General features: G+C 36.0%; 1 protein-coding gene across 1 annotated transcript in view; it reads left to right on the top strand.

Annotated features, from left to right (window-relative positions):
* EXT1 (exostosin glycosyltransferase 1) overlaps window positions 1-27,024 on the top strand; it is a 342,884-nt gene that overhangs the window by 255,445 nt on the left and 60,415 nt on the right. The gene's annotated exons all lie outside the window — the stretch shown is intronic.

The raw sequence follows: 27,024 nt of genomic DNA, 5'->3' as shown, positions 1-27,024 counted from the left end.
TGTCTGGTTAATCTCTTATCAATATCTATATTTAAAATATATCAACCAGAACCAAATCAATATTCCAGGTGTGGTCTGACCAAGACAAAATGGAGTAGTACCAGAACCTTTGTAGTTCTGGTCATTGTTTCTATTTATTTTATTTTTTTAGGGGTTTTTTTGTTTTTTGTTTTCAAGGCAATGGGGTTAAGTGTCTTGCTTGCCCAAGGCCACACAGCTAGGTAATTATTAAGTGGGAGAGGCCAGATTTGAACTCAGGTACTCCTGACTCCAGGGCCAGTGCTCTATCCATTGGGCAATCTAGCCACCTCTCTGGTCATTGTTTCTAATGGTCATCAGCCAAGAATTTATATAGGGAATGTCTAGATTAATTTTTCTTCAAGGACTATAAGACTACCATCAGACTGGCAGATTTTGATTCTGAAAGACTATTTTCAGATCTTGACATATATTTATTAGCTGTGTGATAAGTCTCTTAGACTTTATCTCATTTTATGAGTTTCCTCATTTATATAGAAAGGATATAACAATGACATCCACTAAAAGAATTTTTAAATAATTCTAAAATGCTTAAAATAATCTCTTTCACCCATTCCCTATTATATCTATGTGTTGAATGAAAATTCAAATTTGCCCAAAAAAGCGTTAAAATTGGTTACAGCTTGCCTCTTGGGGTTTTAGGAAAAAACATAAAGAACTGTTTGAATTGCAAAATTCAATAATGTAAAGCTGTTTACCAAAACTATTATGTTCAGTGAATGAAATAAAAAAGTGAGTTCACAACTGCAAAAATTCTTAAATTTGAATAAAATCACATCTCTTGCTTAAAAAATAAAATAATAGCACCCACCTCAGAGAAGTTTTATGAGGATGAAAAGGAATAATAAAGCATAAAATTCTTTATGAACCTTAGCACACTTCATTATCTTCACTATCAAACCTAGGAATATACTCTCTAGAATTTCTCTTCTATTCTTTCATCCTCTGCCAGCCTTGTTTGTTTTTTTATTTTTATTTTTCCTCCTTATGTTTGTTAGATGATTCAAGGATGGAGACAGGGATACATTGAATATTAGAATTATAAACATATTCATTGTATAATAGCAACATGTCAAAAAGTGGGGAGGGGGAGTGGTTTTTTTTTCTCTTTTGTTAAATCTTACACCATTTAATTGTCTACCAATAATGAGAAAATCAGCTTTTCTCCTTAATGCTGCATAATTATCAAGTATCCAAACACGTCAAGTAGAAGTATGTTAAAATCCATACACCTTATTTTTAGGTGCCAAACTATTTATAGAAGGAGTCCTCATCGTAAATTATGTAATCTCTCCCTAATAGCTGACAGAATTATTCCCAGCTGTTATCTGTTCCCATACAGTCACTGAGCTGGATAAAATGTTGCAATGTAGCAATTAAGGACAACCTTTTTTTAATGTACAAGTACACTAAATTACAAGTTGATTGTCTGAGTAAACAGTGTTACCTACTGAGGCTGCTTTGTTTTAGAGCAGAATTCTGCCTACAACTGAACAGCTTACAGTAATACTCAGCATTGCATCATCCATTCATGTCTGCATGGCACCAGTGCCTTCATCCTGAACCAATGACAACTTATTAGGAAAGATGCTTCAACTTCATGTTCTGAACCCCATCTATTCTGTTGGGGTAACGGTCATGTCCAACTCTCCATGACCCTATTTTGGGGGTTATCTTGGCAAAGATGTTGGAATGGTTTGCTACTTTCTTCTTCAGTTCATTTGACAGTTGAGAAAACTGAGGCAGACAGGGTTAAGTAACTCGCCCAGGGTTACCCAGCTGCTAAGTGCCTCTGAGACCAGGTTTGAACTCAGGAAGATGAGTCTTCCTAACTCCAGGCCCAACAATCTATCCTCTGTGTCACCTGGCTGCCCCTGGAGTCACAGGACCTGCATTCTGATTTTGGTTCCCACTTACACCCTGTGGGAGCTTGAACAAGTTGTGCAGTCTCAGTTTCCTTAATTGTAGAATAAAGGGATTAAATAAATCTATGAAATATAAAATAGCTATGAAAGTAGCTAACTCTATTAAATCCATGAAATATAAGATTATTTTTCTGAAATATAAGTTTATATATTTGTATTTTTACTTCCATTTTTTGAAAGACAAGTTTATTCCCTCTCACTCCAATGGGGGCTTCATGAAGTCAGTCTGACCATACCATACAGGAACACTGCTTTTCTCGATTTTTGTAACCTTTGGTGTATCAATGAAGTCCTGCTCCTGTGTACTGCATATGGTTCACTGTCAGATAATTGAACACTAAGAAAATCTGCCTTGAATAAATTAGAATATATTTGCAAATTAATTGGTTAATTAGATTTTAGACATCTCTGGGGGACAGGGCTGAAACAGATGTGAGCAAAAGCCACTCACATAGCTGGGAATAAATGTTTCTTACAGTTTCTGAAAGAAGAGAGATCCCTCTACTTTATTACCTTGGTAATGTCATGATGGGAGAATATGGATGTTTACCCACAACATGGTGGAATTGGATGTCTGTTCCAGAGATTGCTGGAAGGATATGCCCAGAACTTGCCTTATTTATGTTCTGAAAATGACTGTTATAAAATGAGCAAAGCCTGAATTAGAGTTGATTTCTTCTTCTTCATTGTGTCTAAAAGTATCCCAGAAACCATATGGAACCATTTTAAATTAAATACTAGAATATTAGCAGATCCTCTCAGCTGTTTCAGCAGGACACTGGCAACACGTGAGAAAAGTCAGGATGTTTCATTTCAACAAACATTTATGGATTATCAACCATGTGCAAAACATTCAGCTAGGCACTGGAGATATTCAGAGGATCACATATATCAATGCAATAGAATCAAAGCCCCTTGAGGGCATAGATGTTTATTTGGAGGGAGAAGGAGACTCCTCCAATATATTCTTACACATAGTAGAGATAGATAAAATGTTTATTAAGCACCTATTATCTGCCAAGAACTGTATTAAATACTGAGTACAGTTATCCCTTCCACATCATGGGGATTAGGGGAGTGGGAATCCCCTGAATCTGGAAAATTCACATAAAATTTTTTGGCCCTCCTTTAATATTAAAAAGAAATTGGACATATTTATGGTATTAAAAGTTAAAATATGTTGATGCAATACAATACTACACATACACACAGACATATATATTATTCATTCCTGAGTTTCTAACTTTTTCTGTATCATATCCTGACCTTTATATATTGTTACAGCTTCTACAAAATTCCACCCAAATTCCCATTTAATTTCTTATGCTTACCCATGATATTTTGAAACTATGATAAGAAAGTAGTTTTGTGCAAGGAATAGCTGTATGCAAATACAAGCAAGCAATCCAATCCCTGCCTTCAAGGGACTTCCATTCTAAGAAGGAAAGACTACAATTAAGACAAACCAAAAGATGGGGGAGGAGTATCCATTTAGTGGTAAAGGCTACTGGTAAGGAGGAAGAAATCTAGTACTGAAGGAAGTATAGTATGAGTCCTCCTGAAATAGTAGACCTACACTCGTGAGAATATCAGAGCAGAGACTTGTTGTTGCTGTAGGCCATAATGTGACTGGTATAAATTCTTGATCGAGGACCATTAGAAACAGAATTACAAAGGTTCTAGTAGTGCTATACTCTTAGACCACATTTAGATTATTTTTTATACCTTTAAGTTCACTAGTGGAAAACATTTCTTAGTTAGGTAATTCTTCCCACCAGTACAGATCTGCACCTTCTGTAAAATTCACTACTTGCCTTGGTTGGTATTGTCTAAATGAAATAGGAAGAGAGGCTACCAAATGATATATCAGTGTCCCTGTGGGCCACATTTGACATAAGAAACCACATATTAACATTATCTGTCTAATATTGTATTTTTATTTATTTCATCAAATAATCCCCACTTACATTTTAATCTGTATCAGGATTTACTCAGAAATGTTGCAGGCTAAGTGTTTGATACTTTAGGCAGGGAACACCAAGAGACTTAATGATTTACCTAGGGTCATAAAACCTGTATGTGCTTGAAGTGAGACTTGACATAGTAAAATTTTGCAGTGTAAAATGCTTTGGGGCTTTAATTAGTTTGGAAAAGAAGGCAGAGAAAGGATTTATCTCTAGTCTGTTGTCAGAGTTCATGCCGAGTGATGTTTGGTCAAAAGTCCATGAAGACAAAATTAAACTGAGGAAATGGAGAGAGGTTTCTGCTTGAACCTAAACTCCCAAATCAAGAATTGAAGTAGTTTAAGGGAGGGAGTGTGGACTCCCAACTCCATGATTCTAAATCATAGAATCATAGGCATGGAACAAGAAAGGATCTTAAAGCCATCGAGTACAACCCCCTCATTTTATATTTAGGAGGAAATAGAATCTTAGGTTAAATGACTTTTCCAAGGTCTCAGTTAATAAATGTCAAAGGAGGGCTATGATCCCTGGTCTTTTTGATTTGAAATCTAGAGACCTCTCCCTTGAACCACATTGCTTCTTCCCAAGAAAGGCACAGATATTGGAAGGCCTGAAACCCAAAACAGCCTAGACCATCCAGGATTTGTTGAGTCCTAATTTAGATTGGTATTTAAATTAGTTTACATTCTTTGGTGGGTGAGAGGTAGAAGAGAAAGGTGGATGACAAAAGGGGAACTCCTGTTAACTAAAAATCAGCCTCTAACAATTTATATATGAATACGTTGTGATTATTCTTGAGTTAGCATGAGTAGTATTCTTACTGCCATTGGACCAGTGAGATGACCAGGATTTGGAAAGAAATGTCAACCTATTCCTATGCTCCATCATCCAGAATTTTTAATCTGGCACCCAATGAATGCTTCTCAGTAAATCAGATGCTAATACTTGTCTGGTGGCAAGCCTTGTATTATCATAGATGCTTACTTAGTAAATATCTGTCAAATTTAAAGAGTCTGGAAAAATAAAATGATTGTCTTTTTTTTAAAAGACTCTTTCATGGGAATGATTTTTTGGAAGATGTTTTTACCCTTCACCCTGAGATTCAGGAAAAATCTGGTGTGCCACAGTTATGAGGTTGAACTGAATAAGCCTCCTCCCCATATAAAAATAAAGGGAGAAATCCCAGAAGTAATCAATTTACTAGCAGTTTGCCTGCCTTCAGTTTAATTAATTCAGTTTTAATTTGCTATGTTACTTCTTAAAATATATATTAATTGTTAGAGTCTCTTTAAATTAGGGAGAAAGGGGTTTTGTTTGAAATTGAACTGTTATTCATATTTTGTGGTTATTACTAGTTGTGCCTCATTCTATTTAGAGTGCATTTCATGTGTAATACATTGTATTCTTTTCCTCTAAACCCACCCCCCACATCCTAAAAAATATTTCAAGAAGAAGCAATGCTACATAGTGTTTGGAAAATTGGATTTGCAACCAGAAAATCCTGGGTTCAGTCCTTCCTCTAACACATATTAACTCTGTGGCCATAAGAATTCCATATAACTTCTCAATGCATCAAGCCATTCTCCCAAGCTTAAAATGCAGAAAATTGCTAACAATCACAGGTGGAGACAGTTTCCATTCCAATAAAATCACAGGTTCCCCCCCCAAAAAAAAATATTCCCCAAGCAGAAAAAAATATGTCACAGTGAAAAGGGAACATTGAACATTGACTCTTAAGAGCTTGATTCAAATCTAGATCTGATAATTAATATGATTAGAACCAAGTCTGTTGACTTGTTTGAGCCTTAGAGTTCTCATTTATAAATTAGGAATTCTACCTAGTGCAATAGGTAGTTATGAGAAAAACACTTTGCAAATGGTAAAACTGCATAAATCTGAGTTATTATTTTATAGTTTGACATCATTTCACACCCATTATTGGGGTTTATAGTTTGTTTTTTAATGATAAGGAAACTTCTTTTGTTTTTAATGTAAAAGGGAAAAGAAAAACCCTTTATAAGTGGGAATGGGACTTTAATGTTTTCCAAATCCCCATAGAATCTATTATATTTTGAGTAAATTAAGCAAGCAATTTTTATGTGACCAAGAATGGTCTGTTAACATTTGTCCAGGATTATAGACAACAGTATTCTGAAACCTAAGGGCTGTCAACTTTTGCCGCTTAGGGTCATGATTCAGCTGCATAAAAATGAAGTTTTTAGCAGAAAGTTCACCTTTTCCTATATTGATATCAATCATCAAGAGCCAAAGACTGATTAACTCAGATAAGTTTGAGGTTTTTTGTTGATATTTTTTCCTTTGGGGGGAGAATAGCATAAACAAGCCCAAGTTTTATTTGAGTAAGAAGGACTGGAAGTTTTGAACCATTTCAAATTCTTCTTGTAATTGAGATCATCATGCTCTTGGGACGTGAAAATTCCCACACATATGTCTTATATTCAACCCATTTAGCATCTAGCCCAATAGCCAAATCTGGCCATGGAAGCAAGGACTCAAATATCATGCTATCATTTCTGTTGTAAACCATCTGTCTTGAAGAAATAGAAGCAACTGCTGCCCTTAGTCAATAGCAGACTTTATTCTATTGAGGATCTTTGAAAGCCCCAGAATCTCAGTTTCATCTGCAGTCTTTTCTTTGTACTTCTGTCCTTTGAGATTGGAGAATAAGATTATTTTCACTTAAAGTTTCAACCTGCTTATGCTTATCAATAATGTTACCATATCAGAGATTATTTCTTTTTTCTTTCTTTTTCTTTTTGCTGAGTAGGTGAATTTCCTTTTTTGGAGAACCTCATATGATTGTAGGTATCCACACAAATAATAAAGTTGTAAAACAGTCCAGACTAAGATATTTAAAAGAATTATATGAAAGGTGGTGAGTCAAGATAGAGAGAGGCCCCAAAGGAGGATTAAGGATCTCTAGGGATAAGGTAATAGGATATCTAGCCATTTACCTCTATGTTGCTGGTTCGAATCCAGCAGGTTCATAGTGACTGAAAATCATTATCCTACAACAGCTGGTGGTTTAGTGTATGGAATGAACTATAATCCTGGTCCAATTCCTAATGGGCAGGTGGCCATTTCACACAAACTACCATGACAGTCAACTCTAATTGTCAGCCTTCATAGAAAAGACAAAAATTAACTTGAGCATAGAGACCCAAGACATTTTCTTCTACCCACCCCCTCCTTTCAATTCTCCTTCCCTTTGCTTGCCATAAAGATATCCATCAGAAGTTTGGGCTGCCACCTACCCCTGTTTTGAATAAATAGCTGGCCTCTCCCTGATATATCTTTCTAAGCTTTAAATTTTCTCCCATTTAAAAAACTGGGGGGGGGGGGGAGGAAGGAGAATGCAGGGCCACATTGACAGAAGACTGGTCCCAGGAATTCCCAGGTATGCTTATATTTTCAGGGTTAATTTCTTAGCCAAATGTAATTGGAACTGAAGTGGTCTGTGACCAAAGAAGGATGACTGGAAAAAAATGAAGTCCAGGAAGATGAATGCAACCTTAAAAATAGTTTACAAGGGGGGAACAAAAGTTTCCAACCCACAAAATGTTAAATTTTTTATGTATATAAAATATTTTGTTGTTGGTGGTGGTTGTTTGCCATTTCATTCTCTAGCTCATTTTACAGATGATGAATCTAAGGCACATAGGATTAAATGACTTGTCCAGAGTCACACAGCTAATAAATGTGTGAGACCAGATTTAAGGGAGATTAGAATTCCTGACTTTAGGCTTGACACCCTATCTTACTGTGCTTTACATGTATAATAGTTGGCAGATCTTGTGCTGACATGATTTAGAGTTGGAGGGGATCATAGGATCATTATCCTATCTCCCTCATTTTACAGGTCAGAATGGTCTCCTACATGATTTCATTGAATGCTCAGAGAGGGAGAGCAGATAAACAAGTCAGAAGAGGAAGCTAAACCTCTTGAGAGTTCTGTGTGACTTGCCCAAGGTAAAATGAAACAGGAACTCAGAACTTAAAAGATTTCCTGAAATGAATCCTTTTATAAAGTGAAGAATTCTTTCATTCTTCACAGTCCAAATTAACTTGCCTCTTCTTAAGAGATGGTGTAGGTCTGCATCAATTCTTTGCAGAGATGATCCACAAAAAATATGCAATGTCTAATGTGCTCTTACTTAGTGAAACTGTTGCTTTCTCCTCTCTTTTTTTTCCTTATTCTTTGTTAAATAGAATGGATGGGCAAGAGAAATATGTATGGGTGAGATATTCTTCATTTTTTATCATATAAAATATATCAAGAAAAATTTCATATGAAAAAGAAAAAAGAATCAACTCCAGGGGATAATGGAAATACATGGGTTTTTGTTCTTGTTCTATCACATGTGCACTTGGTATTTTGATTTGTTATACTGTAAAATAAAAATTTATAAGTATTTATTTTAAAATATTTAGAATAAAACTAATTTTATGTAGGTTTAATATGATAGAGTAGAATAGAGTCCCTGGGTTGAAGTACTTGATCAGACACAAACTTAGCCGTGGGACCTTAGGCAAGTCACTTTATCTCTTAGTAATCCCATGTAACTCTAAATATCTATGTTACTATGTTTGTCTATGTTGCTGATAAGCATCTACTGGTAGAATTGCAACAGGAGAGGTTCTCCATGCTAATGAAATCAAAGATCTCAAGCCATTAGTCTTTAACTTCTCATTTGCTTAGATTTTTGTAGATCAAGTTTTGCATGAGAGAGACTCACTTGGAATAGCAAACTTATATACTCATTCTTAAAAAGTATCAGGAAATAATATGGAAAGGATTGGTATAGAGAATTTCCCCCATTGGGGGCAATCTATGAGTTACTTAGATAAAACACAAAGACTTAAGTTACCTGGGAAACATAGTGGTTAAATGACTTGCCTAGGCTCACAACAAGTGTCAGGAGTTGGATTTGCACTCCAAGCAAAGGTTTTGATTACCTGGAAATGGCATTTTACTGACAGTCAAGCATACCCTTGATCTTTTAGTAGAGAGAGATAGAATGTAGATTTGGAATGAATCATACATTTTCAGGCATGGTTAATGGATTAATTTATTTTGTATAGCAGCTAAGTGATTCAGTAAATAGAGCACTGAACCGGAAGTCAAGAAAATTCATTTTCCTGAGTTCAAATATGATTTCAGGCCTAGTTCAAACAAACAAATAAAAATTAACACCCTTGTTTCAAAGGAGAATTCTATCAGAAAAGGAGAATTATTAGAAAATTATTAGTAAGTGGAGGGAAACATCAACAGAACTTTTTATTTTTCTTTAAAAAAAACTCTCGTTTTCTTTAAAGAAAAGACACAGTGGATAAAACACTGCCCCAGTTCAAATTTGGCCTCAGATACTTACTAGCTGTGTGACCATGGGCAAGTCACTTAACCTGGTTTGCCTCACCAAACCAAAGCAAGGTACTCTTTTATTGGTCCATACTGAAATAAATTATGATTTTTAGGTGTCAAGAATTGTCTGGCTATTTACAGGATTTACAGGAACAGAATCATTACTCCTATGTAGGACTAATATCTAAAAACCTCATTCAATGCCAGACTTTTAGGGGAGTTTTGGCAGGAATTGATGGTTTTCACTATGCACTGTGGCATCCTTCCCTTTCTGAAGAATGTGGTGTGTGTGAAATGATCCAGTCCTATCAAAACCAAGGAAAGATGAAGTACAAACAAGGAGAAAGTGTGAAAGTTAATGAACTATTTAGCCCACTACAGTCATGGTTAAATGAACCTCCTTAAGAGACCTGTTGGATTCAATCTGTCAACAAACATTTATTATGGCTTAGATGCTGAGGAGCCAAAGAAAAATTAGAGAACCTGTCCCTGACCATTTTAACAGGGGATATATGTCCCTAAATAAGCATATACTAAACAATTGCTGCTACAGCTATAACTATAAAATAACCTGATCCCTTCCCACTTTCCCAGGCTTCTTTAAGATTACCCTCCCTTGCCCCCCAAATATCCTGGAATCTTGTAACCCTTTCCTCCTTGCAGTTTCTGGAACAAGACATTCAGTCTCCCAGTTCTTTATATTTTCACTGACTCTCTTCTTCCCTTCCCTTTCCCCAAAGAATGCTTTTTTTATTCCTCTCAGCCTCCTGGTTTCCCAAATTGTATTGATTGTCTTAAATTTAACTTGTTTGTACATAGTTATTTGCATGTTAGGCTATGAGTTTCTAGAAAGCAGAGACTTTGTTGCTTTTTTGGCAGGGAGCAGGGGCTTTCTTCTTATACCTACTTATGCTTATGCACCTTATATATCTACTTATGCCTACTAATGCCTAAAAATCTCATTCAATGCCAAATTTTAGGGGAGTTTTGGCAGGAATTGATGGTTTTCACTATTCAATGTGGCATCCTTCCCTCTCTGAAGGGGCTTAATACAGTGATTGCCACAAAGTAGGCAATTTAGAAATGCTTGTTCGATTGATGACTGGTGCTACTGTTGGTTGGTGCTATGTCTAGGTATCAAGATGAGGGAGATGTAATAGATTTCTGTTTCTGGGCTCTTGTGTGCAAAGGAAAATTTAGTTTAAGAGCACTAAGGGAAACATTACAAAATTTACTAAAAAATATGAAAGACATAAGCAGCCACATGGCCACCCCACTTGCAAGCTGGGAAGGGACAGGTGATGATAATATGAATTAATTATACCAGGTTTGTATGTGGGAAAGCACGCTATTCAGCATACCTCACACATGCATGTCATCATATCCAGTCATCCCCTTTCTACACAATTAACAAAATGGATCTTTTGCTTTTGTGATGGATGACTTAAAAGAAGCTATAAATTCTTAGAAGTGACGAAGGCAGGACAAGGGAGAAAACTGATCATTGGTATCTGGTACTCCCGCAAATCTCCACATTGTTATAGACCTTTCCCCCCTCTTCCCTGCTTGGTTGATTGGTCCTTGTGCTTCCTTATCAAAGAAGACCCAAATGACATCACTGTGTTAGAGATGAGTTTCATGTGTCCAACTGTGGCCAACCAGTCAATTTAAGCTGGGAGTGTTCTATCACACATCAGGGACAAATAGTGCATGTGAACCCCTGGAGTGGTGACTTTAAATCCCTGTAGTGTCTAAAAGTTGCAGCTATCCTCAATAGACCCAAATAACACTTCTGCAACCTTTCCCAAGTTCTACCCATTAATTCCATTGCCTTTTTCATTAAATTCTCCTTCTCTAAAGAATCAACAAGCATTTAAGTATCTAGCTTGTATTGAGGGTACAAAAACCAAACCAAAAAAACCAAACAGTTCCTGTTCTTAAGGAGCTTACAGTATGATGGATGTAAACAACATACATACAAATGAGTTTAAAATATAGCAGAACAAATCTGAGGGGGGTGTTAGCAGCTAGGGGGAGAAGGAAAGAAACCTGATGGGAACTTTGAAGGAAACTAACTGCACCTGGTGGATAAAGTGTCAGACCTGAATTCAGAAGGAATCATCTTCCTGAATTTAAATGTGACCTCAGGCACATACTAGCTGTATGAACCTGCTCAAGTCACTTGACCCAGTTTGCCTCAGTTTCTTTATCTGTTAAATTATCTGTAGAAGGAAATATGAAAAACCACTCCAGTATTTTTTGTCAAGAAATGGCAAACCTCAAATGGGGTCACAAAGAGTCAGACATGACTAAAAAAATAAAATAAAACAAATGAACAGTTACAACAAAGTGACTCTAAGAAGCAGAGGGGAGGAGGCAACGCATTCCTAGAGTACAAACAAGCAGATGGAATGCTATGTATGGATAACAACAAGGGCATTAGTTTGGTTGGTGCTGTAATTGCATGAAGGGCAGTGATATACAATAAACCTGATGAGGTAGGCTGGAGCCACATTGCTGAGTCAATTTAAGTGCTGAATAGAGCAATTTATATTGAATCATAGAAACAAGGAGGCAGCAGTGGAGGTTCTTGAGTAGTGCAGTGACTCAACACTTTTGGGCTTTAGAAGTATCACTCAGGTCACTGTGTAGAAGGTGAGTTGGATGGAGGAAAGTTTGGAGGCAGAATGTGTAATTAGAAGATTATTACATGGTTAAAATGATGAATACCTGAACTAACATCCTTGCTGTATAAGTGAAAAGAACAAGGAAATAAGTGAGATATTGTGGATAGAGAATCCCCAAAATAGTAAAGAATTAAAAGATGATTCAACCCTGACTTATCTTCAACTTATCCCTGTTCATTGACTCATTTCCCAACAACCAACATTTTCCACTGACCCTGATCTTCCTTTAGGCTATCTCTCTCTCTTGTCTATTTCCTGCTAGATTTCTAGAAAAAAAAAATAGTTTATAATTTCTCCCTCTACTTTGCTATTCTTTTAGCCCTCAATTCCCTGGAAGCTTTCTTCTATCTTAACTAGTTTAGTGACATGACTTTTTCTTGTATCTCTAATCACCATGTGGTTAAATCCCATGACTTTTCCTTTTGTCATCCTTATTTTCTGTAGTTTTTGATACTATAGCCCCAACTTTTAACTGACACATAATACATGTTCATTTCAGTGATAGCTGTATCAGTAATTTAAAGAGAGTTTGTCACTGAACTAGAAACTTGTTTGGTCCTTTTTAGCCTTGTCTGACTCTTCATGATTCCATTTGGGGTGTTCTTGACAAAGTTACTGGAGTGGTTTGCCATTTCCTTCTTTAACTCATTTTATAGATGAGGGAACTGAGGGAAATAGAGTTAAGTGACTTACGCAGTCACTCAGGTAGTGTCTGAGGCAAGATTTGAACTCATGGAGATGAGTTTTCCTGATTGCAAGTCTGGAGAGCTCCCAAATCATTTATACTTCCCCAGACCTTTCCTTATTCTCTTTTTCTTGTTCCTTATTCTACTGTTTCTCACTTCCTATTAGATATCTTCCCTCAGCTGTTCCATTAGTTCCTAATGTGTGTGTGTGTATATATATATATATATATATATATATATATATATATATATATATATGGGTCTAGATCTGGAAGAGACCGTTGAGTCCAATATCGGAATCCCTCATTAATAAATGAGGAAACTAAGGCCCAGAGAATAATTTACCCAAAATCATTCAGGCCCCAAAGGACAGATTTGGAATCTGAATTCAAATCTTGTGATCCAAAGTTCATATTCACACCTAAATCTCTTCATCTTCCCCTTAACTTTTCTCTTGTGGAGAGCACCCAGGCTTATAGCCTTGGAACCATCTCTCACTTTTCATTTGAATCTCATCAAGTTAGTAACTAGGTCTTAATTACATATCCAGAACATTTCCTGCATCTAGAACAACAACTCACGTTCAAACCTTTGTTCTATTTTAAATCTTCTCACTGCTCTTCCTGCTTCTATTCTCACCTCTCACACATTGTTAATATTGTTGCCTGGGTAATCTTTCTGATTTGTTCTTGTGATAACATAACTCCTATTTTAGAAACTTCCTTGGCTCCCCATTGCCTACTTAACAAATTTACAAATTTCTAGATTTGGTATTCAAGGCCTCCATGGATCTGGCTCTGTCCTTTGCTTTCTAATTTTAATATATTACTTTTCTTTATATATTATGCATTTCTGCCAAACTAGTCTACTCTGTTTCCTGTTTCAGTATTTTTTGCCTATTTTGATAGTTCTTCCTGCTGCCTGCAATGGGTATCCTTCCCTTTCCATTTCATTAAAAAAAATCTTGCTTCCTCCTTCTTTCTTCTTCCTCCTCCTTTTTTCTTCTTCCTTCTTTTTCTTCTCCTCCTCCTCCTTCTTTTTCTTCTTCCTTTTCTTCTTTTTCTTTTTCTTCTTCTTTTTCTTCTTCTTCCTCTTCTTTTTTCTTCTTCCTCTTTTTCTTCTCTTCTTCCTCCTCCTTCATCTTCTTCTTTTTCTTCTTCCTCTTCCTCTTTTTCTTCTTTTCTTCTTCTTTCTCTTTCTTCTTTTTCTTCTTCCTCTTTCTCTTTTTCTTCTTTTCTTCTTCTTTCTCTTTCTTCTTTTTCTTCCTCTCTTCCTTCTTCTTCCTCTTTCTCTTTCTTCTTTTTCTTCCTCTTTTTCTTCTTCTTTCTTCTTCTTCTTCTTCTTCTTCTTCTTCTTCTTCTTCAGAAATCAGCTCATTTATTATTTACTCCTTAATGTTACCTGTGAAATATGGAAGTTGTCTTTCTTCAGATTCCTTGTGTCATATTCCTGGATATCTCCTTTAAATTTACCCCACTTTACCTGATACTATAATTATTTTTGTGCTTGTCATTTCAGTATTAGATTGCCAGCTCCACAAGAGCAGGGTCATTAGCTTAATTTACCAGGTAAGCCATTGACTAGGCATTTGAAGCATCTAGATGGTGTAGTAGATAAAAAGTTCTGGATTTCGTATCAAGCAGATCCAAGTTCAAATACTGATATAAATATTTACTACTTGTGTAACCTGACAATTCAGATTAACTTACTCTGCCTTCTATACCTTATTTACAAAATGAAGATAATAATTAGCACAAGCCTCCCAAGGTTTTGGGGAAGATAAAGCATCCCATTATCTTTTTTTTTCCTTGAGCTGAACTGCCAAGCTTTCAAATTCTACTATAAAATCTACAACTCTGGTGGACTGGCCATGTTGTTTGAATGCCAAAAAGTATGTTTACCTAAAAAACTATTTTATGGAGAACTAACACAAGACAAGCATTCACACAGAGGTTAGAAGAAATGATACAAAGACACTTTCAAGATCTCTCTGAAAAACTTCAGAATTGATTGGGAGACACAGGACCACTCATCATGATGTGCTAGCATCAGAAAAGAGATTGTATTCTGTGAGCAAAGCAGAATAATAGTAGCTCAAAAAGAAATAGGAGATGTACAAATTTAGAACTATCTCTATTTGAAATGTCCACATGTACTACTTATGCCTAAGCTATGATATAACCTTCTGAGATTGATCTCTGACCATCCACTATTGGAGACACTGTACTTTGACTCTAATGTAATGACATCATTTTGATCCTCTTTGAGGATCAATATACATATACACATGCATATATACATACACATGCACAGCTAGGTGATGTAGTGGACAGAGTGCTGGGCCTGGAGTCAGGGAGACTAATGTCCCTGAGTTCAAATCTAAGTCTCAGGTACATACCAGCTATATGACCCTGGGCAAGTCATTTGGCCCTATTTGCCTCAGTTTCCTCACCTATAAAATGAGCTAGAGAAGGAAATGGCAGACCATTCCAATATATGTGCCAAGAAAATGCCAAATGGGTTTATGGAGAGCAGAACATAACTGAACAACAACAATTTATATATATAATACTTTGCAAAATTTAATTGCCTAAAAATGATATTTATTTATTTGTTATTATGCTTAATTATATAACACAGGTAGCAAACACTCAGCAAATTTTTGTGACCCCAGAATCAGCTATTTAGGGAAGTGGGTAGAAAATGTGGAATTGCAGAACATACTAAGCTAAGTGATTTTGTCCAGATCTCTAATTAAGGCTTCTTATCTACTCTCCTCAAGTGCTGTCTCTTTCTATGATCATAATTCTGATGATGATTCCAAGAGACCTTTTTTAGTTTAATAAGAACTAAACTTTTTTCTGATATGGGAATGGGTTGCCTGTAGGCATAGCTTTGCCTCTTAACTTTCTTTAGCTTCAATCAAGAGTGACTCCAAATCCCACCTTCTCCAAGATTCTTAGCATAGTTCTTAGCATGTAGTAAATATTTATTTGTTTATTGACTATTTGATTTTGTAGAGTAGAAGAATCCTATATTGATTCTTCATGGCTTTTGAAAGTGACCCTAGGTTCTCAAAGTCTATACTAATGAAACCAGGTTCTAGCAAGTCTTACTAAAATGGCCTTGGATTATAGAACCAGTTTGACTTAATATTAGTCATCAAATGAACATCACAGATAAGTTCATATAGGCTTATCAGATGGTGGTTATTCCACCCCACCATTCCCATCCCCATTCCCAAACATCAAAGCTTATTTGACTACAGTGTGAAAAATCATGATCTGTATCCATGCTAAGCCAAAACTAGGGTTGGACTGCTAGAACTTTGCACAAAATTGCATTTGTAGTTTTTTTTTTTAAAAAAAACCTAAACTTTGGTAGCTGCTAAGTAGTCACAATCATTTAAAAATAGGAAACTTTAAGAACTTTGTTCCTGTCTTTTCGTCCCTTCCCCCCACCCCCAACATTTCCTTGCTACTTGCCCAAGGGCAAAATATTGCTCATTCTAGTTCTGTCTGTATCACTGAATCACAGATTCTTTAATACATTGAAGCAAGTACTGTGGGAGACAGGGGGCTGCTACAACTCCCATTATTAAGCATGCTCCAGTTCCTGAGAGTTTAAACCACTATCCACCATTCTCAATTTTTGTAATATTAAATCTGTTTTTTAGTGTGTGAGGATATTAAACCATTCTGGCAAGCAGTGGGTTAACTAGTTGAAGAAACATTTAAGTCAACATGCAAAGTAACTTCATTAAACAAATGTATGCAGGTAATGAAATTCTGTGGGTGTTATAATATGTTCCCTGAGTTGATGGTTTCTCACATGGGTGTATCACATGCCATTGTGTTGTACAGGGCTCTTTAAGTAACTGAGTCTCTCAGCTGCCAATATCAACCAGAGTTGCTGACATGTCTGAAGTGTGATCTGAAAGAGGCTGAAGGAGGAAGGAGTCAGTATCTGCAACCATCTGGAACCCGGGAGAGCAAGCACAGGGAGAACATCTGCTTGAAAGTTTGTGGAGATAGATAGCACTCTGATTTACTATTCTTTGGGGAGCTGGTGCAAGAAACTCAGGCTCATCTGGAAGCTGCAAAATGCCCATGTAAGCCAACCCAGGGGTGTGTGCAGTCTACTTGGTTATTATGACATATGATAATCCAACTTCACCCTATAGGAGATATCAATTTGCAGATTGCTTTATATGTGCTACTTCTATCACCTCTCTCTACAGAAAATAGTTGCAATAGGAACGACTGTTTTATCAAAGTTTCTTGCACAATTTTGAATATATTAATATTAAGTAGATTTCTCCCTCTTGTTGCATGCATATGTGAGAAAGATTGATATTCTTGCTTTTACTTAAATGTGCCAGACCCATTTCTTCTGTAAAGATTTGGCACAAATACGGTTCCAAGTTAAAGGGACCTCAGAGACTATCCAGTCCAACACCTCTCAGTTTACAAGTCCAGGGCTTTCAGTGCTAAGGATCATACTTAGGATAAGAGAACTAGAGCTGGAAGAGATCTCAGAAAGCATCTAGCTAAAAATCTCTCATTTTTACACATGAGAAACTGAGACCCAGAGGATTAAACTCGCAATGTCAGAGGTGGAATTTGAACCTGGGCTCTCTAACTCCAGATCTCTTCACATCCACTGCACCATACTTCCTCCCATATTTTCCTTGCTTGAAGCTGAAATCTGCCTGTCTATAACTTCCATCCATTACAATATCCCCTACATGCCCATATATCCCCTGACCTTTTCTTCCTTGGCCTTTAACTACTTGAAGTATAAGTATCCTTTTGAGTGTCAAATCAAATACTAGGTCTCCCATAAAAGTCTTCTCTGTGTATTTCATTCTCTGGTAATCTTTCCTTGCATCATTCCATAATACTTATAATACCTTTGCGATTCATGACAGATAAACTGAGTGTTGTCTATCTCTGCTTTGTAACATGTTATACTGTTGTCCTTGGTTATTATTATTATTAAAATGTGCATTGTTGAACTTTTCAGGCATATACTACATCTCTCCTGGAATAGACTACAGGTTATTATTATTTAAGAGTGTCTCATGTCATTTACCAGAAAAGAAAATGAATTACTTTATATTTCCCACATTAAGAGTCATATAGCAGATATCCAATAAGTATTTGTTGAATGATTAAGTAAATGAATGGTTGGATTGGCCTTAAACCCTACTATAACCAGCAACATGATAGATATTCACATTGCTTATAATGACATTCTGCTAAAGTCAGTATAATACATAAAATAAATATACTATATTTGTATTCCCAACATAATGCTTGGAACATAGTAAGTGCTTAACAAATATTTTTCACTCATTCATTCACTCATTCATTTATTCTTTAATACCACTAGAAATTGTATAGTAGAAAGAAAACTGGTCTAAAACTTAGATTCCCACTTTTCTCGGTCATTTACTAGCAGTTTGACTTTGAACTAAAGTATTTAATCTTTGAAGGCCTCAATTTGTATTCTTTCAAATGAGTAGTTAGATTAGAAGATCATTAAGGTGCTTTCCAAATGGAATTTATCAATCAGAATAATTTAAGATATTTTGTAAAACTAAGTGTTATATAAATGTCAGCTGTTGCTGCTATCTCTGATACTGTTGCTATTGTTGTTATCAATACACTAGGAAATCATTTTATCAGTATACTAAACCTAAAGATGAAACAGAGATGGTTATCTATTTCTTCTCTTTACTCCAAGGAAATGGGTCTGTTATTCCACAAACTTGAAAGTACATCTTCCACTTCAGGTCTTTCTTTTCTCACCTCTCATCTGTTAGAATCATTGATCTTTTATAAACCTCATCTCATTTGCCATCTTTCATAATCTCCTAGCTATTAATGTTCTTTCCATCTTCAAATTATTCTCTATTTATTTATCTGAGTTCATGGTTTCTCTACCACCACCCCCCCCAAGAATGGAAGCTCATTGAGGATGGACTATTTCTCATTGTATCCTTTGTTCCCCAGTGTCTACCAAAACAGTAGTAGTGTTATTATTGCTACTACTGTATTAGTAACTCAGAGTATTTGCTTAGTAGGGCTTATCTGATTGTAATTTTTTAATAGATAAACCAAAAGTAGAATTTTGATTATTGTGGATAATTCCTTCTCTTGCCCTTTCCTAATCCCATCTCAAGCTTTGAATCTTGGGCAGTGATGGATTTTGTTTAGATGACTTGAAGGGGAGTAAGGGGAATTGAAGAGTAATTTCTCCTTGATGGCAAAAGCTAGGTTTCTTCTTGAATTTAAAAATCAAACAGATTTCTACTTATTTTCCTTCACTGAGGGTGACTGATGTGTGTAAAAAAGGCTCAAAAGAAACAAGATTATTTGCTATAGAAAATTCATAGTGACTAGATCAACATACTACAGTTTCAGGGGTGGCTAGGTGGCGCAGTGGATATAGGTGGCACAGTGCATAGAGCACTGGCCCTGGAATCAGGAGTACCTGAGTTCAAATTCGGCCTCATTAACCCCGTTGCCTTGCAAAAAAACCCCTAAAAAATAAAAAACAAAAACAAAAAAAAAAATACACAGTTTCAATTTTAACTAAGACTTTTAAATGCCTATTATGTGATGATACTGTGCCAGGTGTGGAGGATATGAAGGTTTAAAACAAAACAAAACAAAAACAGCCTAGCCTTGGACCCTTAAGAAGCTTGTAGGCTAATTAGAATTGTTTGACATATACAAGAGACAGCAGTACATAGCTGGTAGAGAGCCATCCTCAGAACCAATTGGACTTGGGTTCACAGTTCGCTTCTGATATTTTGTGGCTGAAGAGGAAATCACTTAGAGTTGGGGGTGGTGGTGGATCATGAAATTTTTATATGGAGCTCTGCATAAAGCTGTTTGTCTTGACTTCTTTTACCTGTAATCAGAAGGACATTCCTTTTTTCCCTTTCCTTGTTCCAGTCTTTGGGAAACTTCTGTTAACTGGAATAAATCAAAAGCAGTGCTCCAAGCAAGTTTTCATTTATCAGTATTTGCTAGAGAAAATTCAATGTGACTAGATCAACAAACCACAGTTTCAATTTTAACTAAGACTTTTAAGATACCTACTATGTGATGAAACTGTGCCAGGTGTGGAGGATATGAAGATTTTAACTAAAAACAAAAATAGCCTAGCCTTGGCCTTCAAGAAGCTTATAGACGAATTTCAATTGTTTGACATATAGACAAACATAATAATTCTTCAACATGGTTCAGTAGAAAGAATACTGGACTTAAAGCCAGAGGACCTGGATTGGAATCTTGTTTTGCTGCCTAGCACCTTTGTGACCTTGGACAAGTCACCTAAATTCAGGAAATCTGAGTTTCCTTGTTTGTAAATGAGGAGGTTGTACTAAGCTCCCTAGGTCCTTTCCAGATTGAAATTGATGATGCTTAGGGGTCTAGTGGTGGTTTTAAGGAAAGTACCTCATCAGAATTATTCAGATTGTTAGTATTTCATGCCTCCTGCTTGGAAATTGTGAGATCCAGAATTCAGTAATGTCAACAAGCAGAGTTAACACTCAGTTTTTTGGAGGGAGTAAATTCCTTCTTTAATCTCTCCTTTGCATTATTATTTTTAATAACTATATGGGGGGGTTAAAAATAAATTACCTCCATATTACTTGTTTGTTTTTATATCACAGTTTATATTCATTTTCCTTACCCCAGAATTGAATCATCTCATATCGCCAAAGGGGGAAAAAAGGGGGGGGGGGAAGCAAATGAATAGTACAGTGACCAGATCTGACAGTGTCTAAAATGTCCAACTCTGATATCCTCTAAAGGATTTGAGTTTTGTCTATTAAGTATGGAAGGAGAGAAACGTAGAATTTAGGGAAAGAATGGGTGTAGTGAAGAGAGCAATTGCATTTAGAGCCGGGAGAACTGGGTTCAGTTGCTCACTCTGTCAGGTATTATTACCCACATGATCTTGGGCAAGTAGCTCCAAGGTTCCTTCCATGTCTTATCATCCTCAAATTGTCATCCTTATGATCCTTCCATCTCTGTCATCTTGGAATAGCCCAAGTATCTTCTCTAAAGCTCTCCAGTAGGGGGCTAAAAGGGAAGAAGTCGACCAAAGCATCAGAAAGATGCTTCCTCAGATCAAGCAGAATAAAAGAAAGGCTGATAACCCAACACTTGTTATGTGGATGTGCCCCATCTACTGGTTGAATCAAATGACTACAACTACATTTAGATAAATTCTTAATTAAATTTAATGTAATAAATACAGTTAATACTATGTGCTAACCTACCATAACAGCCTTTGAAATGGTACTAGGTAACCATTGTATTTCACTATTCTGTTTATACAAAAAAACTTTGGAACTTTCCCTTGCAGAGAAGGAAATGTTCCATTGCATTTGTTTGAAGAATTGGGGGGAGCTAGGTGATAACAGTGGATAAAGCACTGGCCCTGGAGTCAGGAGGACCTAAATTCAAATCCAGCCTCAGACACTTAATGATTGCCTAGCTGTATGACCTTGGGCAAGTCACTCTTAACCCCATTGCCTTAAATTTAAAAAAAACCTAATAATAAAAAAAAAGAATTGACCTTGATTTTGACTGTGGTAATCTGAAATGTATACTTTGCATGTCTAAAGTTTTATAACATTTCAATGGATAAATAACCATATTATGCTTCTTAGTTGTGAGTTTCTGAGGTTGAGTGTGATGAAGAGCATTTGAACACCAAGACCTTTATGAAATCTCTTAAAGACATTTCACTGAAATACTTGGAAGTCTCCCACATTTTTGCTCTTCTCTCCTTATCATTCTATTTCTTATTCTTCATTTTAGCAAGTCTGATGAAATTTTGTTGCCTCATTATAAAAAAAATTTCATCTGCCTAATAGGCAGAAATTGGAGAAAATGGAATTTGTTGTTTTCAATAAAGAAACACAGTTATTTTAAAATGACAAAGTGGTCCCTTTATGGATGAATGTTTTATGTTCCTGATACTGTGTCTGAATACCTTGGTGTAAATAATGCATCAACTTACCAGCACATTTAGTACTGGATACCTGACAAAATTAGTGTGCTGAGGGCTCAGTGGGTATCATCTGTGACATTGTGAAGCCCATTCACTGCATTCTGTATTTGAGATGCACATGTTTGTATTCTGGGGATTCAGGTATGGGGATTGTATTGCCAACAGACTCTAAAAAAGAAATGATTGCTAAGGGGAAAAGGATGAGTTTGGGATTGCACGTTTTGCCAGTTTATATAAGTATACTACTCATCTACTCAACACACTCCTCCAGAAAAACAAAACAAAACTGATGTTAATATTGGATTTTAAATGCTTTCTTAATAATAAAACCCAAGTAAGTTGTTTCTGGGTTCTACCTATTTTATGCCTTTTTAAAAGTCCACTTAATCAAATTTGATTAGCATAGCTTTCTTTGCATCCCTATCAGCTGGCACAGTGACTGGCACTTGGTAGTCTCTTAATAAATAACTGGAGAATTGAATTGAATAGGACTACTTCTTTTTGCTTTAACTAAGGGCTCTGCCTGAACCTATCTATAAAGTAGAAAATATGTAACTTGGAAACAGAAGTTCTCAATCTGAGGTTCACAAACCATTCCACTTCAAGAAACTATGACTAGATTTTCAGAACATTCATAAACTTGAAAGGAAAAAAAAATCCCACTACATTTTAATTTTCATTCATCTCTAATTGAAATATAGCATTTCCTTCAAATATTAAATATTCTCAGAAAATGTTCATAGGCTTTATCAGACTGCCAAAGGGATCCATGTAAAAAAGATTTAAGAATCCTTATCAAGCAGTAACAAAAAAGAATAATCTTCTGGTGCTTATGATTATTGACTATTTTATTAAAGAAGACTGTCCCTATGAATTTCGAATATTCAAAGATAATTTCTACAAAACTTTCCCACTCTCCTATTCAGATGATCCTTAACTTACACTTCCCTTTCTTTTCCTTCACGGTTTTATAGAGTATGATGATAAAAATGTCAATATTACTGTTTATACAATTATGTACAAAGACATAACTAAATATTTCAACAATGCATCATAGTAAGAAAAATTGCATCCAGAGTTAACTCAGCTACAACTTCTAACTTCTCCTCAACTCTAGGAACATAACCACACAATTCAGCTCTCTCAGAATTTCAATCAGTCTCTCTAGAGCTCTTTATATAATATCTTCACTGCTTAACTTCTCTATAAGAATTAGTCAGTCTCTCAAATAAAAAAGGCCTCTTTTTCTTTTTTCTCTGTTTTCAAATAGTCCTTCTCCATCTATAACAATTAAAAGGCTTTCCAGAATGATAGTTAAAAATGTCTTCTCATAAATATCTCAGAGATACTTTATTTCATTTATTCGTTAAGATACAGGAACATTATACAAAGTCCCTTGAGAGGAGTAATTAAAATACTGTTTTGAACCATATGTGTCTTACTGTTCTGTTATTTAAATCTGGTAACTTTTGGAGTCTAAGAGGCACATGAAATGAAAATCGTACCTCAACCTCTACATATGTATACAGAAAATTCTTGAGTTTTGCTCATTTAAGAACATATTCCTTAGATATATAGCATTTTTTTTTCTGGAGTTTGTTTTATTTTAAAGAAATGGATGTGAGGTCTTGTATACAATGGAATGAGTGTATAGTTGGGAGACAGAGGATGTCTGTTTATAAGGTTATGAACTGGTTCTCTCACTTATAATCAACGTGTGCAATGCCTTTGGTCTCTTGGGGCCCATATTCTTTATCTGTAAAATGAAGAAATTGGCATAGGTGATTTCTAATATCCTTTCTTATTCTCTCTTATGATGCTATGAAATTTTTCTTGCATGCTTTTTATCATTGTGCTTATTCCAATTATTTCCATGAAACCTCTTCCATTATCTCATTGTGTCATGGATGTGATGATCTGAGGTACCTTAAGATCCTGCCATTGGAGCATAAATTCTAGCAAGACCTATCCAGTTTGAACAATGGGCTGCATGTCTGTTTTCCATGGACCAATCTACTTAACTTTAAAAGGTATTCCCATCAGTGAAGAATTTTGACTTTACCTTCTATCAGACTTTCTAGGTGGCTCAGGGAACAGTATGCCAATTAGGCAACAGGAAGATCTGAGTTTAAATTCAGCAAGTCACTCAATTTCTATTTGCCTCAGTTTGTCATCTGTAAAATGGGGCTATAATAATAGCACCCACCTCCCAAAGTTGTGAAAATCAAATGAAATATTTGTAAAGGTCTTAGCACAAAACCTATATAGGATACACTATACACTATACAAATGTTAGTTATCATTGCTAAAGTATAGAGCAATTACAATCTCTGATCGTTGAGATTACTAAAGTTAGTGAAGAGTCCTTAAAATAACCAGCCTAAAGCACAACCCACAGTGCCAGTGAGGTGGGAGAGTAATTATGCTGGGCTGGGAGTTGGTTAGGTTATCCCATAATTCTAAAATTAGAATAAGAAGCAAAGCAGTGCAAAAGGCATCATTATTTTGTAAATATTACTTACGGATTTTCTTTAACTCAGGAATCCTAATCCAAATGAAAACCTATATAACTAAAAGTTCTCCATCCAGCCTTCTCCCTTTAGCTGCTCTTGGAAGACATCAGGAAAGGCTCTGCTCTGTAACAGAAGGAAGAACACCTGTGTGCAGGGATTTCCTGAACCATGTTCCCTGGGTGGCCAGAAGTGTCCCAGCAGTCAGGAGTTGGGGTAGAGCAGATGGCAGGTGTTAATGGCTGACACTCTCCAGCTTTGCATTATTCCCAGCATGAGGCCCAATTCCCTAAAATTGCATGTGAAAAAAAAAAGCTGTTTATCCTTTTTTTCCTTCTCTGAATTGTTTCCAAGCAGTACTACCACTTTCTCAAATTCAACAGCATGCATAACTGTGTATGGCATTTCCCAACATTGTACTACCTTGCTGTTAGAGACAGTCTGTGGGCTAAAGAGCATTCAAGTTGCATGTCACTTTTAGGGAGTTTGAGGATTTGGTTTTTAATTACTGTGAAAATATGATTATTTAGGGAATCAATGATTTTTCCCCAGAGCTTAGGATTGAATTGCACCTGGAAAATGTACTCACAAATGGTGAGAAGAGAGAGATGCCATAATGTAGATCTTGCTCTGTCTGGAAACAGATGAGTAACTGAATGAATGATTTGTTTGCTATGCCTAGAACAAAAGAAAAGTGAAAAATCTATGTTTGGTTAGTGGGCAGGTGGCAAAATAGCCTTGGTAGACAAACCCTAGAATATTGTGGGGATTTTTGGATGGGATCTGTAACTACACAAGCATTTAGGCTAATTATCCTCACAGGAAAGTAAATTTGAATAAAAGATAACTATTATTATGATATGCAATCAGATAGACAACTCACATAGTTTATTTATGAGTATGTTAGATTTGGCATATACTGTAAATAGACAATGAGGTGAACCCAAAATTCAGCAGAAGCAGAGGAGTTCTCTGGAAAGCCTTTGGAAAATTGGAAAAGTCTTTTACTCTCAAAGTTCTCCCAAGAATGAAACTACATTCTTTTAATATTAACATTCTACCTGTATTGATGTAAAACTGTAAATCATAAAATATCACACTCTGGAGAATTTAAAATGAGCCTCACTCAGATGACAGTGGAAAGGTTCATGATGGGTGAGAACAGACTGTAATGACTAACATAAGGCCTTCTATGAAGAAGAATGAAGTAAAGAATATTATGAAAGAAATAGATGATCCAAAAACTAAATGAATTGATCATGTGATAAAACACCTGAATAATTAGTAGATGTCCAGTGTCCTCCACAATCAACTTCATTATGACAAGAAAGTTTCCCTAGCACATTGGGTAGACCAATGTCTTGTGGCAAACTGATTGGAAAATAATGACAGAATGAGAGACGTAGCAGTTATGTTATGCATTGTTGGAGGGAACATTGAATTTTGAAGGTGGGAAGTGGGGGGGAGGAGGGAATAAGCATTTGAATAACTCCTACTAGGTATCAGGAGTTATACTAGATGCTTTAAACGTATTGTTTCATTTGGTCTTCATAATAAGAGGCTCTTATTCCTATTTTACAGTTAAGGAAATTGAAGGAAACAAAGGTTGTGTCTTTTCACACAGTTAATAAGTCTCTGAAGTTAGATTTGAGCTCAGGTCTTTCTGCCTCCAGACCCACCAGCACTCTATCTTCTAAGCTACCCAATTGCCTAAGAAAGTAGAAAGTGCTTTTCTAAAGAGTTGATCTCTAGTGGCAAACAGTCAGCTTAGCATTGTACATACATATTTTTGATAAACATATTTACAGATTAGTTATTTTCAGTATGCATAAGTAGGATTAAGGGAAAGAGATATTTGAGATAAATTTTCATAAAGTGCTTATCATATTCTGAAAAGTGGTTTTCTCTTTTGTTTTATTTGTTTTTCGTCCCCTGGATGGGGATAACATGTCCATAGCCAGTCTATGGACTGGCTTGTCCTAGCTCTTTGTACTACTTCATCAAAGTTGATCATCTCACAATGTAGTTGTTAATGTGCACATTGTTCTCTTGGTTCTGCTCCTTTCACTCAGCATCAGATCCTGTAAGTCATTCCATGCTTCTCTAGAGTCTGAACATTTATGGTTTCTTATAGAACAAGAACATTCCATAGTATTCATGTTCCATAACTTGTTTAGCCAGTCCCCAGTTGATGGGCATGATCTATAGTTTTTAATCTCCATTTCCACCTAGAACCAAACTTCTTTCCTCTTTCCCCTTTTGCCTTCTTTCTTCTCTCTCTTTTTTTAGACCCACCGGGCTCGTGCTTTGGGCTCATGCTTTAGACTCAAGATGGACAAGTGTTTAGTGATAACTATAACTCCCCCTTCAATTTACTCAACATCCACTACTTTCAAATCGAAGCTTTGGATAATCTAGTTGATTGGTTATAAGTTTGTGGTATGGATGCTTTGGAATTTCTAATTCTTTATGAGTGTAATGGTCATTTGCTATCTACAAGAAACACAGTGCCTTGCTCTACTCTACTGCTTTTACACATTGGCATGTTTTGGATGTCTGTGAAGCCAGGGTCCCCTGGCTGGCTGACTCAATATTAATGAACCAGACTGACTGAAATACTCCAATGACTGTCTCTTGGCACCTGGCAGAAAAATCCTTTTTATGTTAGTTTCAAGGTTGTCAGATATCATTATAGCCAAGTATTAAAAATTTCAAAGAAAGGAGGCAGTGTGTTTGATTTATAGAATAATTATCTAGCTTTAGCTCGAACTTGGCTTTGGTGCTGGTTTTGCAA

The sequence above is a fragment of the Macrotis lagotis genome, chromosome X, assembly GCF_037893015.1.
Source record: "Macrotis lagotis isolate mMagLag1 chromosome X, bilby.v1.9.chrom.fasta, whole genome shotgun sequence".
In the NCBI taxonomy this organism is placed as follows: Eukaryota; Metazoa; Chordata; class Mammalia; order Peramelemorphia; family Peramelidae; genus Macrotis; species Macrotis lagotis.
This window is presented reverse-complemented; position numbering and strand designations above follow the sequence as displayed.